General features: G+C 45.3%; 1 protein-coding gene across 4 annotated transcripts in view; it reads right to left on the reverse strand.

Moving 5' to 3' along the window:
• The window catches only part of SHOC2 (SHOC2 leucine rich repeat scaffold protein), a 107,270-nt gene extending 101,339 nt beyond the window's left edge, over nt 1–5,931 (reverse strand). For 3 of the 4 annotated variants that reach the window (XR_006292155.1, XM_027817906.3, XM_037903887.2), the window contains exon 1: nt 5,773–5,931. The gene's annotated coding sequence lies outside the window, so the exon portion shown is untranslated. Of the gene's footprint in view, nt 1–4,315; nt 4,498–5,772 lie in introns of all 4 variants that reach the window. The other variant, XM_037903886.2, reaches the window with a different exon arrangement.
• Between the last annotated feature and the right edge of the window lie 13,215 nt (nt 5,932–19,146).

The raw sequence follows: 19,146 nt of genomic DNA on the forward strand, positions 1-19,146 counted from the left end.
CACAACAAAAGGGGTACATATTTATGCAACTTAAAATTCAATATATATTTAGAAAACAAAGATGCACTTTAACATCACCGGCACACAGACTACAAGCTATCCTTTGGCACACATAGGAAGGGAACTCAGAAGGAAAAGTTAAAACTGTTCAAGCTTTTCCTGTTTCTTACTTTTCAAAGGACCGTGATGTGTCTAAATAATTAACAGTAAACCAACAAAATGCTAAAAGAACTAAGGATACAGTCATGCCAAAATCATTAAAAGAGCTCTTTGAGCGTCCACCGTGGGACCAATTTATACTACTTCAGGATATCCTAGCATGTTTTAGCTCTGAGCAGTATGTATCACTTTACGAGATTATGTACTGTAATATTTTCCTTACAATATACCACAGATCCTTCTTACTCTGTACTGATCTTTACAGGGGCTGAAATTAACTCTCTGATGTGAAGTCTGAGGTTTTAAAAAAAAAATTACAAACACAGCACAATCTATTTATTTATTTTTAAAGAGAAGCACATATATTACCTAGAGGTTAACGACTGTACAACTCCTTTGTAATTAGAGCCATCTCTTTATAAAGAATTACTTTGCTGAACAGAGTTTGATTTCAGAATATGCCCCTATTTAAAGAGAGGTTTAGTACTATGTTACCTAAAAAACATCGGACCTTGATAGTGCAGGCACAGTGAACATAAATATGTTAGTACCTCAAATATTACTTTATCATGAAATGCTACAAGTTGTATCTCAATACATTTTGTAACATACCAAACTGTATTTCAGACACACAGAAAATATGCAGTATTGTCAGACAGGGTAATTGTAATGTAAACAAGGATTATTTTAGTCTTTACAAGCTTGCTGGGGAAGCTGTTAATTCTTCCATATCATCAGTTCCTTTCCTCCTCCACCAAAAATATTTCCATAAAGAAATGCAGTCATCTCCTCCAAGATGAAGCACAACGCAATGTGTAAGCAAATTAAATATATGGATATAAAAAAGAAAAAGGGAAAAATACAAGGATTTCTTCAATCCAAAAAGCATCCACAAACCACCACCCCATGAAACAAGTACACATAATGAACTTCAAATAATTTCAGAAAACCTGCTGATCAATCATCAGGGCTTGTTAACAGGACTTCCCAACAGTGGGTTAAATTAATGTTTGGGCTAGTGCAACATAACAACGTTTACCTAACCCCCCTCCCCCCCCACACACACCAGGGATGTAGCAAGAAGCCTCACAGTGCTCCCACACTACCAAGGTAACCTGTACCAAACACAGCAAGCGTCAAGCTCCTCTGAAAGACACTGAAAAAGCCAACACCTACCTAAAGATGGGAAAAGAGAAACAGCCATCAGAATCTGATGGGAGAAGGAAATAATTGAGTGAACCATCCCAGCTGGAGCCAGGTGGAGGGAAGAGGAAAGAGACAATCCCCAGCACCTCACCTACCAAGCGCAATTAGCCTGGAGAGCAATTCTTCATCATTCCTCAGAAGTTTGGAAAAGCCAGTAGCAAGGGAGAATTTTCTGTATTTAATTATCATTCAAATTTAAATGATAAAGGCTGATATTTTAGCCACATCTGAAATGTTCAAATACTCTCCCAGTGAGAATTTTATTCCCTTATTGTAAAATGCAATCTTTCCAAAAGATACTATTCTTGGACCCTGAGCACATCTTCCCCCCCAATCTTTAGATATCTATTAGACAAGCCTAATACCAATGTAAAATTTGATCCCTGTCTAGTTTTACATTCTTAATCCTGTTAAGATATGTACATACCTAACGTTCTTTACTAAACAGCCCTAGACATGGTGTACATATATTACACACACACACACACACTAGTGAACAGTTCCTTCATGACGACAATACTGAAATAAGGACCATCACACATTCTTTCAGCAGAAACGCTCATTTCATAGAAAGCCATGATCATGTAACAATAAATCCAAGGATTTCCTAATTGGAGCGCACACAATGAAAATGTTAAAAGAAAACCACATACAGAAAGCTACAAAAATTATTCACTGGTCAGATGGAAGCCTTTCAATAATCTAGTGTTCTTAAAGTAGAGTACTTCCATTAGTGTGATTTAATTGTCAAGATAACAAAGGAATGCCCCTCCCCATACCTCTTGCCTTACAGATCTGTCATGTTGGGAAGATAGAATTATACCAGGATCAGCAGCTAGTCACAACCAGTACTATTTACCAACCCTACCTCTGCTGTTATGTGATGTAGGGGATTCTGCTTTACATTTCTATAAAAAGTAGAATAGGGAATGTTATGTTGCTCTGATTCTGACAAAACATGGAAAAAGCTTTCCCTTTTCAAATGAGGAATCCAAGATACATCAATGGTGTTTTTTGTTCAAAATCATCTTGCTTTATCATCAGATTATACGGAGGTGATTGTTGCCTGATCATTTCACTTGTTACATCTACAGAAATCCAGCACCTCAACAAAACAAGTATATATATAATGTTTAACGTGAACTGAAAGGATCCAGCTGCAACCTCCTAAATCTTTCATTTTACTTGCTCAGAGCTCAAGATTAACCAAACAGGAAATCAAAATATTCAAGCTCAAATCTTTTTAACAAGAATTGACAATATTAGGGTATTTTTTAAAACTGGAATGTATCTACAATGCAATATTAAACTTTCAAGATGCAGAAATCCTTTTCAGAAATCAGCCTAGGGTTATATTGAGATCATTATACAAGCTATGCTTAAAATATGGCTGTACATGTTGTATTACTTAATATGACCACCACCTTCTTCAGGCCCTTAATTTTATAAATAGATGTATCCAATAATACCTGAAGATAGATAGATCTATAGTTCCATGAAAAGTGTGTGATTTTTAAGGGTGTGATTTTTTTCCTATTAGAAACACGTAAATAGTTTTTATATATATATAAAGACACCAAAGTAATTTGTCAAAAAATCATTGGCTAATTTTTGTTTCAGTAATTTTTGGTTCCAGAAGGCTGAGACTGTGTCACTACTGCAGCAATTACAATACATGCAATTAAAACTCAATCGTTAATATTCTGCCGTGAAAAGGTCTTTGTGCACACGCATGAATAATTACATAAAATGCATGCTTTCACAGTCTATATCAATTTCAAATACGTTAACTAAAATTACAATTAGCATAATCTTTTACTACTTTTTAATTTAATATATAAAGACTTTTTTAAAAATTTCCAAATCTACTCTTATAAATCCATGTGCAGTCTGAACGCAATATTTCTCCATTAAACTTGTCATGCTGAACTGCTACGTAGTCCACATACAAACACAACCGTAGTCAAGTATATGCAACAATCCAATACAATTATGATTACTATAACTCTCTAGTGACTTAAAGATATATTTGTGTAATTTACATAGACAATGAACACACTTTTTACAACCACATGTGTATTAGAAGCTGTCACTAAATGTTCTTCACAACACATCTACAGTTCAGATACAAAAATTATTTGATTGCAGAATACATGTTTTTAAAGAGAGGCTGTTTGTATGGCTCCAACAGAATTGCCACAAAATAAATGCCGTGAAACAGGGAAATTTCACACCTATATGAAAAGATGGGGGGAGAGGTATAGCTAGCACAACCACATAGTACTGTAGATGTAATGATTACCCTAACGTCAGGTAATCATTACTCTGTATGTTAGTTGTTACTAAGCACATACATAAAGCATCTTTAATTTCTCTTCAGCCTGCTCACAATGTTTTGGTTAGAGGAAAGACAGTATTGTAAAAACTGTGCTTCCTTATTTTTTTAATATCACCATTTTACTATATGAAGAAGATGTATCATAAAATAGTATCCCAAAATGCAGGGAGGCAAGACACCACCAATTAAGTGCTAACTATACACTAAAAATATTCACACCCGGGCACACAATATGCAGTAATTTGAGTTTATCCCACCTGCTCATAAACCTAGAGGCTACACAGCCGATCCGTACTATAGCTAGCAAACAAATTCCAGGCAAAGATTTATTAACATTGTTCCCTGCAAACCAGGGGGCAACACACAATATATTTTTTACTGATGACTGCTATGTTTGTCTCCTGCAAGTGTTTGAACCTGTCCATAACCAGTCTCTAGAAAGGGTTTCCCCTAATAATTATAAAGCTGACAACACCCCTCACTTTGTTTATAGCGGGGGTGGGGAGGGAGCAAATAAAATATATTTTTAAAGCATGACACCATGGCATTTTATTTCAGAACCAATATCCACCACCTCCACACACACCCTTTCTCCCAATAAGCCTGTTTTACCTGCTCATAAAGGGGCCTTAGTGCCTTTGTGTTTGGGGCTTCCTGCTTCTGCTCTCTACCATCTCGGCTGTTGTTCCTGCTTCTTCTGTCTTGCTGCCTTTTAGGCCCAACCCCTGCCTGCTGTCAGCAACGGCAGCCTCAGCACAGCCTGGAGCCGAGACTCCTCCACCTACAGGCTCTCCCTGGCAGCAGCAAGTGATGTGAGAGTTTCTGTAGCTAGTGCTACAGAACATACTCCACAACCCTTTCACCACCACAGCAGCCTCTCCCGTCCCTTCTCTCGCCACTGCCACTGACTTCCCCTCCAAACGCAGCCCCCCCACCCCATCCCTCAGCTGTCCCCCCCACAGCCCTACTAGCGCACCCCTACCCCACCCCCTATTCCCCAACCCGCTCCACCCCCTATTCCCCATCTTCGAACCCCTCCATTCCCCAGCCCCCATATCCGATCCCCTCCATTCACCAGCCTCCTAACCCCCAACTCCCTCCACCCCTCACCCTCAGCCCCCTCTTCCCTCCACCTCCCACCCTCAGCCCCCTCCATCCCCCCAACCCCCTCTTCCCTCCACCCTCAGCCCCCTCCTCCCTCCACCTCCCACCCTCAGCCCCCTCCACCTCCTCAGCCCCCTCTTCCCTAAACCCATCCCCCGCCCCCTCCACCCCCAGTCCCCTCTTCCCTAAACCCATCCCCCGCCCCCTCCACCCCCAGTCCCCTCTTCCCTAAACCCATCCCCCGCCCCCTCCACCCCCAGTCCCCTCTTCCCTAAACCCATCCCCCGCCCCCCTTCCCTAACCCCCACCCCCCTCTTCCCTAAACCCATCCCCCGCCCCCCTTCCCTAACCCCCACCCCCCTCTTCCCTAAACCCATCCCCCGCCCCCCTTCCCTAACCCCCACCCCCCTCTTCCCTAAACCCATCCCCCGCCCCCCTTCCCTAACCCCCACCCCCCTCTTCCCTAAACCCATCCCCCGCCCCCCTTCCCTAACCCCCACCCCCCTCTTCCCTAAACCCATCCCCCGCCCCCCTTCCCTAACCCCCACCCCCCTCTTCCCTAAACCCATCCCCCGCCCCCCTTCCCTAACCCCCACCCCCCTCTTCCCTAAACCCATCCCCCGCCCCCCTTCCCTAACCCCCACCCCCCTCTTCCCTAAACCCATCCCCCGCCCCCCTTCCCTAACCCCCACCCCCCAACTCCCTCCACCCCCTCTTCCCTAACCCCCACCCCCATTCCCGAATCCCTCCACTCCGCAGCCCCCTATTCGCGCCCCCTGCTGCAGCCCCACCGAGTTCCTCTCCGCACCCCTAGCTCCCATCTCACACCCCAGCTTGCTTCGCCGTGCCAACCGCCCAGCCCCCTCCTACTCCCCAGCCCAGCCCCCCGCCTCTCCACACAACCTTCCCTCGGTGACCCCTGCCTCCCGCCCTGCCCCCACCCGCGACTGCCCAGCCCCACTTACCGTGAGGGATCCGCCATCCTCCTCAGCCACTCTCAAGCCCGGCCCTGCCGGCCCCCTACCGGCCGCCGTCACCGCGCACCGACCCGTCACGGGACTCCCCACCCACAGACCTCCGCCACACCATCGAGAGCGCCACAGCCGCAGGTAGAGCGCCGCGCGGCGCCGCCATCTTGGATTAGGGCGGAAGTGCCCTTGTTGCCATGGGCAACGATTGGGCAATGACCGTGATTTTTTTTTTTTAAAGGGGGGTTAAAATAAAGGAAACTGGTAACTTCTACAAGACAGCGAGTAAAAAATAAGGGGGGGGGGAGACAAAAATAGCCATGTACCCACTCCCCCACCATGAGGGGTCCCACCACAGACACTCACGTGCCCTGGCCTGGCTTGATGAGGGGCCTCATGATGTGACACCCACTGACCCCTTCCCAATACCACCAGAAGCCGCAGAGGCCAACACCCACCACCTTCGGCCGCGAACAGCCTCTTCTTTTACTAGTGTTCTGACAGTACTTGGTCTATCGCCTTAAGGAGCTCGGAACAATCGAGTCCAGCCTCCCTGACCCTGCCCTGGGCGTTAGCGGGGGTCTCTAATGCGCGGATTCAGAGCTTTCTCCCCTTCCCCAAGCATGCAGGGGGCAGGTGCTCATCCCACAAAACCATCCCTCCGTGCAAGCACTCCCTCGTTAAAGAGACGTTAACGAACGCCAACTCTCGCCACTCTATCCCACGGCTTCACAGTGTTGGCTGGAAGCCCCATCTGCTGGAATCAGCAGACTGAGTGTGAATCTCAGCTTTCATTTTAAAAAATAGCAAGTGGTTGCATAGAAAAGCTTGAAAACATGACTCAAGTGCCCCCTCAAGGCTCAGAAACTGGAAAAAAAGAATTAAAATTTGTTATTTTTAATAACATAAGAAGGGCCACCCTGGGTCAGACCAATAGTCCAGTATCCTGTCTTCCGACAGTGGCCAGTGCCAGATACTTCAGAGCGAATGAACAAAACATGGCAATTATCAAGTGATCCATCCCATTGTCCAATCCCAGCTTATACTTTTGGACTTCCCAACATCCCCTGCAGCAGTGGATTAAAGCACTGGCCCATGGGGCTCGTGCCCAGGGGCCCTGGCCAGTATGGGGGCCCCCAGCTCTGGCTGTGGGGCCCAGACTTCAGCAATGAGGCTTCAGGCTCGGATCCTGGGATCCCAACTGCAGGCTTTGGGATCCGGCCACGTTGCAGCAGGCTCTGGCCCTGGGCTTAAACCTCCCCACCTTCCTGCCTTCGCCCCTGGCTCCCTCTGCCTTCCTGCCCCAGGCTTTGGCTGTGCAGTGGCAGGCTCTCTTCCCCAGCCACAGGGGCCTGTGTTCCAGCCCCAGGCTCATCACCCCTCCCCCATCACCCCTTGTCCCCACTGCCTTCTCCAGCTCCTGGCCATGCGGCAGTGGGCTCTGGCACCAGGCTCAGTACCCCACTAGCCCCATTGTCCCTGACCCCCGCTGCCTTCTCCAGCTCCAACACCCAGCCATGCAGCAGTGGGTGCTGGCCCTGGGTTCAACCCCCCACCCTCTGCTCCTGGCCCCCACTGCCAACCCCATCCCCTCCCCACCCCCCCCATCACCCCTGGCCCCTACTGCCTCCTCCAACACTGAGCTTAGGCTGCATGCTCCTTCCCCCGCTGCAGGACTTTGGACTTGGGCCCCACGATCTGGCTGTGGTGCTTCTGGCTCCAGCCCCAAGCTCTAGCCCCCGGCCATTTGGTGGTGGGTGCTGGCCCTGGGCTCAAACCCCCAATCAACCCTGGCCCTCACTGCCGCCCTGTCTCCTCCCACTCCTGCCCATGGCCTCTGGCCCCTATCCATCGCCGCATCTAGGGTGACCAGATGTCCTGATTTTATAGGGACAGTCCCAATATTTGGGGCTTTTTCTTATATAGGCACTGATTACCTCCCACCCACTGTCCCGATTTTTCACATTTGCCATCTGGTCACCCTACCCGCATCACCCCTGGCTCCTGCTGCCTCCCTGCCCACCTCCCCATCCAGGGCTTAATTTGTCCCTGGGCTTGCCATGGCTTAGTAAGTCTGCTGTGAAAAGTGATATTTGTATGTTTGTTAATGTCACTTTTCACAGCAGACTTAGTAGCTAGCTGGGATGCTGTGAAAAGTGATATTAACATACAAGTATCACTTTTCACAGCAGCTGACTTACCAGGTAGCAAGTCTTAGAAAAAAAAACAAAAACCAACAACAACCAAAAAAGCAAAAGAAATAACAACAAAAAAGACAAAAACATGCAAAGCACCTTAATTGTGTTTCTATTCTGTTTAGGTACAGTAAAGAATAGAGACAACTGTACATTTTATTACTGAGTCTGCAAAAAGAAAAACCGTACTTAAATAAATTGCAATGATTTGGACATGTATATGTGTATATTTATTTATTTTTCCAAAAGTTAATTAAGTATTTTAGCGAAAACTGTCAAAACGGCTACAAGCAAGAGTCGCAGCTGCTGATGAGGGTCTCCCCCTGCATAAGGGTCAGGTTTAAGAAAATTGGGGGAGATGCAAGAATCACTTGTTGACTTTTGAATGACTGATTCTTACAATACCAGTGTTGTCTAGATTAGCAGTGAACATCTTTGTGTTATGGTATGGATAATATCTAACCATATTCATTGTCTATGAGGAAACATTGAGCAGTTAATTTAGGTATTATGAACTGGGATATGAGTTGCTTCATTATTAATGCAGTGTGTAAACAGTGAATGGAGTCTTTGTATTAATGCGTTCTGATATATTCGTATTTTTAATAGGGGCCCAAATGTTCCATGTGTCCAGGGCCCTAGTAAATTTTAATCTGTCTCTGGTCCCCGGACAATGAGTTCCACAGGTAAAATATCTCATGATTTTTAAGCCAATCTCATGATTTCTTTGGGGCCTGACTCTTGATTTTTGAACTCGCACAGTTTTAAACAGTCTGACGCAAATCCCCTCCGTCAGTTGCTGAGACTTCAGTCTCTCAGTTAGGATGTCACAATTTTTAGACCTGTTCAGAAAATTGCTGTCAAAATAATGTTAATGATGCCTCTCCAAGTGGTAACAGGTCTTTGTGAACCAGTTTCCTGTTTGGAGCAAAAATTGGTGACATTGCAGTAAGCAAATACATCCTTCTATTTGTTTATGTACAAGATATACACAGGTCCTGTTTTCTGAAACAGGTGTGGTAACAAACCCCATTCAGGAACACAGGCACCACTGCTCTGTCCCAAAGAAGCAGCTTTCTTCCTCTGCCTCACTCCACAGACCCATAAAGACTCATAGCCAAAACCAACTGCAGTTGAACACACAGGCTTTCTGTAACAACGGGTAGCTCAACACATGACCCTTGATCTAGCCTCTAGCCCCACCTCTAAGACTACAAAGTCTGAAAGTCATGCCTCTGGGTGTCAATCTTCCTTTTGCTTAGCTGCTTTGCAACACAAAAGGAACTTAACTAAGGTTTCCCTGCATGATTAGGAGAATCCATAATTAGTCTCTAAATCCAATAATTGCATCAATGACTCCTAATGACAAGCTATTACACTATTATGAAAAATGGGAACATTTCTCCCATTTTCTCACCAGCTGTAATAATGTATCTACTACTCCAGTCCCCATACTGTCCCCATACTGACCTGAAATACTAACGTAATTAAACAAAACAAACCCTTTCAGTCATTATACATATCATAATAATATTAAAAGACTCAAATCAAATTTTCCCCATTGCAGGTCACAGTTAACTACCGTTCTGACATATTGCAGGGACAGAGTGGAAAAATTTTAAATACTTTGCTACAGAATGGGAACTGTCCCTGGCTGGCATTCATTATGACCTTACAGCAAGGTACTTTGCATTATGCTTACATCAGATCTTACAAACTATGCAGGGTCAGGCTACCACTGAAAGGAACATGTGGGTACTGCAGGAAGTGGTTCTGGCTGTGCAGCAGGATGACAGCCTTCCTTCTGAGTCAATAATGAATGTATATTCTGCAGCCTGGTGATGAGCACTCTCCTCTGCTGCTGGAGCTATCTTCTTTTGCATGGCATGAAAAAGCAAGCTCCCGACGCTCATTATGACACAGCCTGTGGCATTTTTGCCAAGAGCAGGGCTTTAGCCTCAGCGTGTAGCCGTCCTGGGCATGATGTTAAACTGCATCCTCCGCTGCCTTGTGAATACTTCCTGGCTGAAGAAAGGCTAAGGGGTCTCACCCCAACAGAAAAAAGCGCTGAAGCGAAAGGCAGGTAGCGGCTCTATCTAGGTTGCTCTCCAGCAGAAGCTACGACTTTTGTGTCACTGAACATCCAGACTCACTCTGGCCTTTGGATTCTGGCTCAGTGGTCATGGGCAGTGGGTAGCATAGGCAGGGGAAGGCTGTGCCTCCTCAAACAGTCCCACGCTCTGCCCCTAGGTCCCCTCCTGCTTCCCACTAGTTGGCATCTTCTGGGAAGCCTGCTGGGGCTGGGGCTATGGCGGCTGCGACCTGGGTGGCTGGGGCTTTGGGCTTGCGGGGGGGGGCCACGCGCTGCCTGGCAGGTGCTCCGGGGCTAGGGGAGCGTTTACGCCCCATTCAGCGCTCTGGGGCTGGGGCGGGCACGCGCTGCCCACCGGGCACTCTGGGGCTGGAGGTGCTTGGGCGGCCCGGGGCTTGGCAGGGCTGGTGTCCGTGGGGGGCACTTTAGGATTCCGTGGGGGAAGGGGGACAGGAGGGGCAGGGCCTCAGGTGGAAGGGGTGGGCTGGGCTGGGAACTAGCCTCCCCGATACTATGGTTCACCCACCGCCATGTCAGTGGTCTAAAGGGGGGATGACAAGTCTATGGCAAAAAGAAAAGGAGTACTTGTGGCACCTTAGAGACTAACAAATTTATTTGAGCATAAGCTTTCGTGAGCTACAGCTCACTTCATCAGATGCATTCAGTGGAAAATACAATGGGGAGATTTATATACAAAGAGAACATGAAACAATGGGTGTTACCACACACACTGTAACCAGAGTGATCACTTAAGGTGAGCTATTACCAGCAGGAGGGGGAGGGGAGGGAGGGAGAGGGAACCTTTTGTAGTGATAAGCAAGATGGGCCATTTCCAGCAGTTGACAAGAACGTCTGAAGAACAGTGCGGGGTGGAGGGGGGAAATAAACATGGGGAAATAGTTTTACTTTGTGTAATGACACAAACACTCCAAGTCTCTATTCAAGCCTAGGTTAATTGTATCCAGTTTGCAAATTAATTCCAATTCAGCAGTCTCCCGTTGAAGTCTGTTTTTGAAGTCTTTTTGTTGTAATATTGCGGCCTTTAGGTCTGTAATCGAGTGACCAGAGAGACTGAAGCGTTCTCCGACTGGTTTATGAATGTTATAATTCTTGATGTCTGATTTGTGTCCATTTATTATTTTACGTAGAGACTGTCCAGTTTGACCAATGTACATGGCAGAGGGGCATTACTGGCACATGATGGCATATATCACATTGGTAAATGTGCAGGTGAACGAGCCTCTGATAGTGTGGCTGATGTGATTAGGCCCTATGATGGTGTCCCCTGAATAGATATGTGGACACGGTTGGCAATGGGCTTTGTTGCAAGGATAGGTTCCTGGGTTAGTGGTTCTGTTGTGCGGTGTGTGGTTGCTGGTGAGTATTTGCTTCAGGTTGGGGGGCTGTCTGTAAGCAAGGACTGGCCTGTCTCCCAAAATCTGTGAGAGTGATGGGTCATCCTTCAGGATAGGTTGTAGATCCTTGATGATGCATTGGAGAGGTTTTAGTTGGGGGCTGAAGGTGATGGCTAGTGGCGTTCTGTTATTTTCTTTGTTGGGCCTGTCCTGTAGTAGGTAACTTCTGGGTACTCTTCTGGCTCTGTCAATCTGTTTCTTCACTTCAGCAGGTTGGTATTGTAGTTGTAAGAATGCATGATAGAGATCTTGTAGGTGTTTGTCTCTGTCTGAGGGGTTGGAGCAAATGCAGTTGTATCTTAGAGCTTGGCTGTAGACAATGGATCGTGTGGTGTGGTGTGGTCTGGATGAAAGCTGGAGGCATATAGGTAGGAATAGCGGTCAGTAGGTTTCCGGTATAGGGTGGTGTTTATGTGACCATAGCTTATTAGCACCGTAGCGTCCAGGAAGTGGATCTCTTGTGTGGACTGGTCCAGGCTGAGGTTGATGGTGGGATGGAAATTGTTGAAATCATGGTGGAATTCCTCAAGTGCTTCTTTTCCATGGGTCCAGATGATGAAGATGTCATCAATGTAGTGCGAGTAGGGGCGTTAGGGGACGAGAGCTGAGGAAGCGTTGTTCTAAGTTAGCTATAAAAATGTTGGCATACTGTGGGGCCATGTGGGTACCCACAGCAGTGCCGCTGACTTGAAGGTATACATTGTCCCCAAATGTGAAATAGTTATGGGTGAGGACAAAGTCACAAAGTTCAGCCACCAGGTTTGACATGACATTATCGGGGATACTGTTCCTGACGGCTTGTAGTCCATCTTTGTGTGGAATGTTGGTGTAGAGGGCTTCTACATCCATAGTGACCAGGATGGTGTTTTTTGGAAGATCACCGATGGATTGTAGTTCCCTCAGGAAGTCAGTGGTGTCTCGAAGATAGCTGGGAGTGCTGGTAGCACAGGGCCTGAGGAGGGAGTCTACATAGCCAGACAATCCTGCTGTCAGGGTGCCAATGCCTGAGATGATGGGGCATCCAGGATTTCCAGGTTTTTGAATCTTGGGTAGCAGATAGAATAACCCTGGTTGGGGTTCTAGGGGTATCTGTGCAGATTTGTTCTTGTGCTTTTTCAGGAAGTTTCTTGAGCAGATGTTGTAGTTTTTTTTGGTAATCTTCAGTGGGATGAGGATCGCCTCTGGTCTCTTTAAAAAAAAATCATCATACATTAGCTATCTTCCAGTCATCAATACAGAGGTTGATTTAAGCAATAGGTTACATACCAGAGTTACAGCCGTGTTAGTCTGTATTCGCAAAAAGAAAAGGAGTACTTGTGGCACCTTAGAGACTAACCAATTTATTTGAGCATAAGCTTTCGTGAGCTACAGCTCACTTCATCGGATGCATACTGTGGAAACTGCAGAAGACATTATATACACAGAGATCATGAAACAATACCTCCTCCCACCCCACTCTCCTGCTGGTAATAGCTTATCTAAAGTGATCTTTAGATAAGCTATTACCAGCAGGAGAGTGGGGGGGGAGGAGGTATTGTTTCATGATCTCTGTGTATATAATGTCTTCTGCAGTTTCCACAGTATGCATCCGATGAAGTGAGCTGTAGCTCACGAAAGCTTATGCTCAAACATACCAGAGTTAGTAGATCTGTAATTTCATATTTGAGTTCCTTCAGAACTCTTGGGTGAATACCATCTGGTCCTGGTGACATATTACTGTTTAATTTAGTGATTTGTTCTAAAACCTCCTCTACTGACACCTCAATCTGGGACAGTTCCTCAGATTTGTCACCTAAAGTGAAAGGCTGAGGTGTGTGAATCTCCCTCACATCCTCTGCAGTGAAGACTGATGCAAATAATTCATTTAGCTTCTCTGCAATGGCCTTGTCTTCCTTGAGTGCTCTTTTAGCACGTTGATGTCCAGTGGTCCCACTGATTGTTTGGCAGGCTTCCTGCTTCTGATGTCCTTTAAAAAATGCTGTTACTTTTTGTGTCTTTTGCTAGCTGCTCTTCAAATTCTTTTTTGGCCTGGCTAATTATACTTTTACACGTGACTTGCCAGAGTTTATGTTCCTTTATGATTCTATTTTCCTCAGTAACATATAAACCTGTCTAAAGTATTTTCAGCAAAAGATGTACTGTTGGTGAGACGAAGTAATCGCTTGCTCATTTACATTTTTGGTAAGGCTGACTTGGAAATATAAACTGTTTGAACTGGCTGACTCTCAACTTGCATGATAGAAGTTTAACTTGCTTGATAGCCTATTGGATTTGCAATTTTCCTTTCCTCTAAATCAAAAGTGGACTGAGGGTGCATTATGGAGCCACAAAAACTTAGGAGGACACAGCTGCTGATTTGATCTTTTTCAGGACTTTAGAGTTCTAAATGTCTGAAACAAGACTAGATAATTATGCTTGATGTAGTATTAGAAACGGAGAATTTGCTTCAAGCTGTTCAAAGCTAGACCTGATCTTTCAGTTTAGTTGTGTCTTGCCACCAGATGAATTGTATGAATAGGAGGGCCAATTAGTGTACAAATTATTGCCCTATATATCTAATTTGTTTAGACCAATGCATGAAATGCTCAGTACAGTTAGTGCATTATTTACAAAAGAATTATGTTATTCCCTGAAAGGGAGACTGCAACATAAGAGATAATCTATTTACTACTCTTGTTACAAAAAAAGAGTAAATCACTCTAAAAACACCTCTATATTTTATACATATCTATTATAACATAGAGAAAATAATTAATTAAAAGAATAAGCTGCCATCTTGAATCTGGATGACACTGGAAAATGATGCGTGAGACACAGGAAATTCTGCTCAGCATCTGAATGCATGGGAGAGAAGCCAGCGAATTTCTGGGCTAAATGTTCCCAAGTGCCAAACTGTACGTGCCTGCAAGGTGCAGCGATGGCAAGGCATGCAGGGACACAGAGAAGGGCTATCACCTGTCAGAAGGAAAAGTGCAGGAGCAAAAGTGTTGAAAATCAGAAGTTGTGGGAGCCAGAATGTGTGACGTACGTGCTGGGGTGGGTGTGAAAGGAATGGTGCAGCTGCTTCTGTCCTGTGCAACTGCTGGCATCAGTCCACTTTCACTATACAAATTAGGCATTGATGTCCATTTCTATTGTCTTAAGAGAATCTTGTTTGTTCAATGTGCCTCCTTCTCTCTTTCAAATGCATAATACAAAACACAGTATTGCACGTATATCAAAGATTATGTAACTCCTCTGCTAAATTATACTGCAAGTCATGCTTAATGATGGTTGGGATCCTAAAGAAAGTGGTCTGGACTGCAGTACTGGCATGCGCCAAGTTGCATTACGTCAACACTCTTGCTTTATAGCTCTTTCATTTCTACACTACAATGCAATGTGCCACAGCCCTCTCTGACATTGTGTGTGCATTTTCTATTTTGCTTTTTTCATGCACAAGGAGTATTCGGCATCTGTTACTACAGTGCCCATTTTGCTCATCCCTTATGTCTGACAGGGCCAGAACTATGGACTAATTACTGAATTCTTCTGATGTGGCTCAGATTTGCTTCTGCTAGGCGGTGTTTTTTGTCTTTGAAGATTTATTAGCCCCATGCATGCTGGTATAGCATGACACATGGCAGTGCTGGTATAAAAGTAGCACATGTTTCTCTTCATAAACCAGATTAATAAAGGATTCAATTCTGTCCCCTGCCATATACAGGAGTAAGTAGGGTGTGGCCCTCATACTCCCACAAAGCAGGACATCGTACTGACCTTACTGGTCCTCCAATCTTCAAACAGGTGCAGGAGGGGTTCAGAGCAACTTCTCTGCAGTCAGAATGGAGAGGGTTAAATTACTTACTCAAGGCCACAGATGGAAACAGTGTTAGTGCCAGGACTAGAAATCACCACTTTCGGAAGCTCCACCATCTGAGCTGTGGTATATGTACAGACCAGGAACTAAGTGTGTTTGGCCGTGTCACCATTTCAGGGTAACTGCACCTCCATGGTCCACTCCAGGAATGCCCAGTCAGGTCTCAGGTCTTTAGCCATCACCTGTCTCAGCAGGGACCATTTTCCCACTCCTTTCTGACTGGGGGTTTTAAGGCTTCACAGTTCTCAGTCTTACACTGTGATATCCCCCCTGTGATAGGGTGCGCTCCCCAACCAGTCCTGAGAGAATTGAATTAGGCCAGGTGAGCCCAATCAGCCAATTAAGCTGCAGACACGGGAGATTTAGGCTGTGTGGAGCGCACTGATAAGAAGGAGGCTTACTTGTGAGAGAACATAAAGTCTGGAGGTTGGCAACAGTATAGGGGAGGCTGCAGGGAGGAAGCTAGCGGAGTGGCTCCCTGAGGTAAGGGAAAAAGTAAGGAAGTGGTGGAAATTACTCCCTGAGAAAGAGTTTACCAAGCAGGCCTAAGAGGGGTCTGATTACAAAGACTAGAGAATGAAAAGCTTGGGGAAGCATGGTAGGAAGTAGTCCAGGGAAGACAGCAGTAAGGTACATGTAGCCACATACCTTAACTGCTCATTGTAGGGCCCTGGATTAGAACCAGGAGTAGAGGGTGAACCTGGGTACCCCTACCATCCAATTCTGAGTGGCATTGCTAAGGGCAGTGAATAGGAAGCCTGCTGGAGTCACTGCTGGAGTGACATGTTCAGGGCAGCAGGCATGAGGACTGCCTGATGCTGCTGGTGCGGTAGGAATTTGAAAGACTGCCCCGGAAGGGAAAATTACAGTGTGAGCTGCCTTGAGGGTTGAGTCACAAAGTAGCCATACTGTGGCTCCATGAGCGAGAGAAGAACTGCACGTCAGAAGACCAGAAAGGAGGCACTGAACTGGACAGAGCTAATCACCAGAAGGAGGCACCACTCAGCGGTGAGCAGCGCAGTATCGTGACACCCTCCCTGAAGCCAGTCTGCCTAAATCCAGTGGCGGTACTTTGCTTTCTCTCCAAGGGCTATGAACGGTGTAGCACCAGCAGTTACAAATTACCATGCAACGCTCTCTAAGCAAGCACACTTATTCTTCAGGTAAAAGCATTCAAGAGAAAATATATAAAACACTAAACAGATTTAAACCTACACTAAACATACTAGGACTCTCCCATCGGTCTTATAGGGCCCTAGCAGGCTAAGTCTTTCCAACCCTTCCGCAAGGGTTGGGAGTGGACTGTCCTGGACAGAACATCCTGTCCATTTGCTGGAACAGAAAGAAGACCCCTGTTAGAATATAGATATTCAAGCCTGCCTGTAAAGGCCTATACTTTAAGAACTTAGGTGTATTTTTATCATTTAGCTAGTTACAGAGGTATAAAACAAAGAATCAAAATCACAAGTCCGCCTGTGTATGGGCCTTTTCTGACTAGAATAGTCTGAGGCCTTGTTCTTAGGCTAAGGCCTTTGGCTAAGCAGAAGGGGCAGACATAAGCTGGGAAGCGTATGGTCACATCCTCACATCCCAAACCAGTTACATTGAAATAAAGTGGTATTGGGCTGTTAGGAAGACGATCCTGTCCTGGTAGTGCCCATCACCACCAGATAAAGAAACAGATCTTAAGATGGTTAAAGAAAACTTAGTTTGATAGCATCCTGTCTGGCAAGAAATCACTTATCAGTGGTTGCGGTTGTGAAACCGTCATTTTGGTACTGTTTTATCTTTATGGCCCCACTTCTCTATTGTTAATCTGTCTGGTTCTCTAATTGTTTCTGTCTGCTGTATAATTAATTTTTCTAGGTGTAAGTTAATTAGGGTAGCGGGACATAATTGGTTAGAGAATTATGTTACAATATGTTAAGATTGGTTAGTTAAATTTCAGTAAAATGATTGGTTAAGGTATAGTTGAGAATATTACTATATAAACTGGGGTCAAGCAGGAAGTGTGTGTGGGAGGGAAATTTAATCATTTTTGTTAAGCGGGGGGACGGGAACAGGGAATAGGGAACAGGGACACAGGCAAGGCTCTGCGGCATCAGAGCTGGGAACGGAACCCTGGGAAACAGACTCTCTTGGCATACAGAGATAAGCCCGACTGGTGTGAAGGGCTCTGAATATGCTTGCTTGGAAATTAACCCCAATAAACATTGCGTTGTTTGCACTTTGGACTTCTGGTCTTCTGCTTTCTGTCTACATGACAAGAACCAGAGAAGAGGGTGAAGGGAAAGCCCTCTAATAACCCCGAATCACTTTAAATACAGCTTTTTATGCAAAAGCCATTTCTTTGTCTGTTGGTCTCTGGAAAACGCAGTTTGAACCAGTATATGCAAGCCTCCCAAGGGATGGTATTTCTCTGGAGGTGTTTACAAACTGAGTGAATCACCTTAATCACCCCCTACTGTTCTTAGTTCCTGGGGGAAGTGTGGCAACCCTCCCTCCGCAGGAGTTGCATACAAGCTCAGGCCCACAGTGACACATAGACTATTCATATACTGAACACAATATGATCCCCAGAGATATTACATGAGGTTGCTATATCTATCACAGGCAGCATGGGAGAATCTAACAGGAAAAACACTTGCATGTATAGCCCCAAAACAGACCTCACTTAAGTTTCTCTTCAGAGAGAACATGCCAATAGAAATTTGCCCTAAAAATAAGACTTTTGGCGGGAGAGGTACTTGGGAGGGGAATAATAAAAAGGGGATGTTTATGCTGAATATCTGGGAAAACAGCCCGAAAAGGGAGATCTATCGAGCTGTGCAATAGTCTCCTAAAGGGATGTGTTCAAACTCCCATCGCCAGGAAATTTTAAAACCAGACTAGACTGAGCACTAGGCAGTATTCCGTAGGAATGATCCTGCACCACCAGGAAGATGGACTGGATAATTTGATAGGTCTCTTCAACCTCTCCAGCTTCTCTGGAGGTATATTTCACAGGACAATACAACCTTCTTATTTGACTGCATTGGGAGTTTTATGGTCTGTATGTTAAACTGTTAATTTAATTTCTAGGACATGTTTAGGTATTGACATTACTGTGTTATGTCAATGATTGACTTTTGTGTATGAAAGTTGTACTTTTGTATAGGGTCCCCTGACTCATCACTTAATTTGTACCCAGTAAGTAAAGGATGAGTCTCACACTTTTCCCAACCAATTAAAGAAATATTCCAAGAGAGACACTAAGCAGCTGGGGGAGAAGTGGAATAATAAACAATAAAGTGACAGTGCATTTATGGGCAATTCTAGCACTTTTCTAGCTCTGTAAGGCCCCAGGCCAAAGCTTAAATGATTTTAACCACACAAGTGATGCACTGATTGCATAGAAACTCCTGTCTGGAGCATCTGGCGTGACAGCACAGAATGGAATTATATATAACAATAAGGCAGGCAGTGAGATCTCAGCATTTACTGGACAATAGTGACTGAGATGGAATAGAAGGTGCAGACAGTCAGAAAGCTACTTCTGTGTCACCTGTACCGTATGTTTTCAGACATTTAGCATGAGTGTAGCTCACAACGAACGAAGCTGGAAGGAACAGTTTCTCTCGCTGTGAAGCGGATCAGCTCATTCAGCAACAAAAGACAAGCCCTTCTACCAAGCATGGGGTTTTCCTCCAGGCTTTTATTCTGGCCTCCATGTCCATAGGTTGCAACCATCAAAAACCTCAAATATAATGATCAAATCAATGAGAAATAAACCCATGCCCCTACCAACTCATTCACAGAGGCAGCCACCAC

Source organism: Chelonia mydas, chromosome 7 (assembly GCF_015237465.2).
Source record: "Chelonia mydas isolate rCheMyd1 chromosome 7, rCheMyd1.pri.v2, whole genome shotgun sequence".
In the NCBI taxonomy this organism is placed as follows: Eukaryota; Metazoa; Chordata; order Testudines; family Cheloniidae; genus Chelonia; species Chelonia mydas.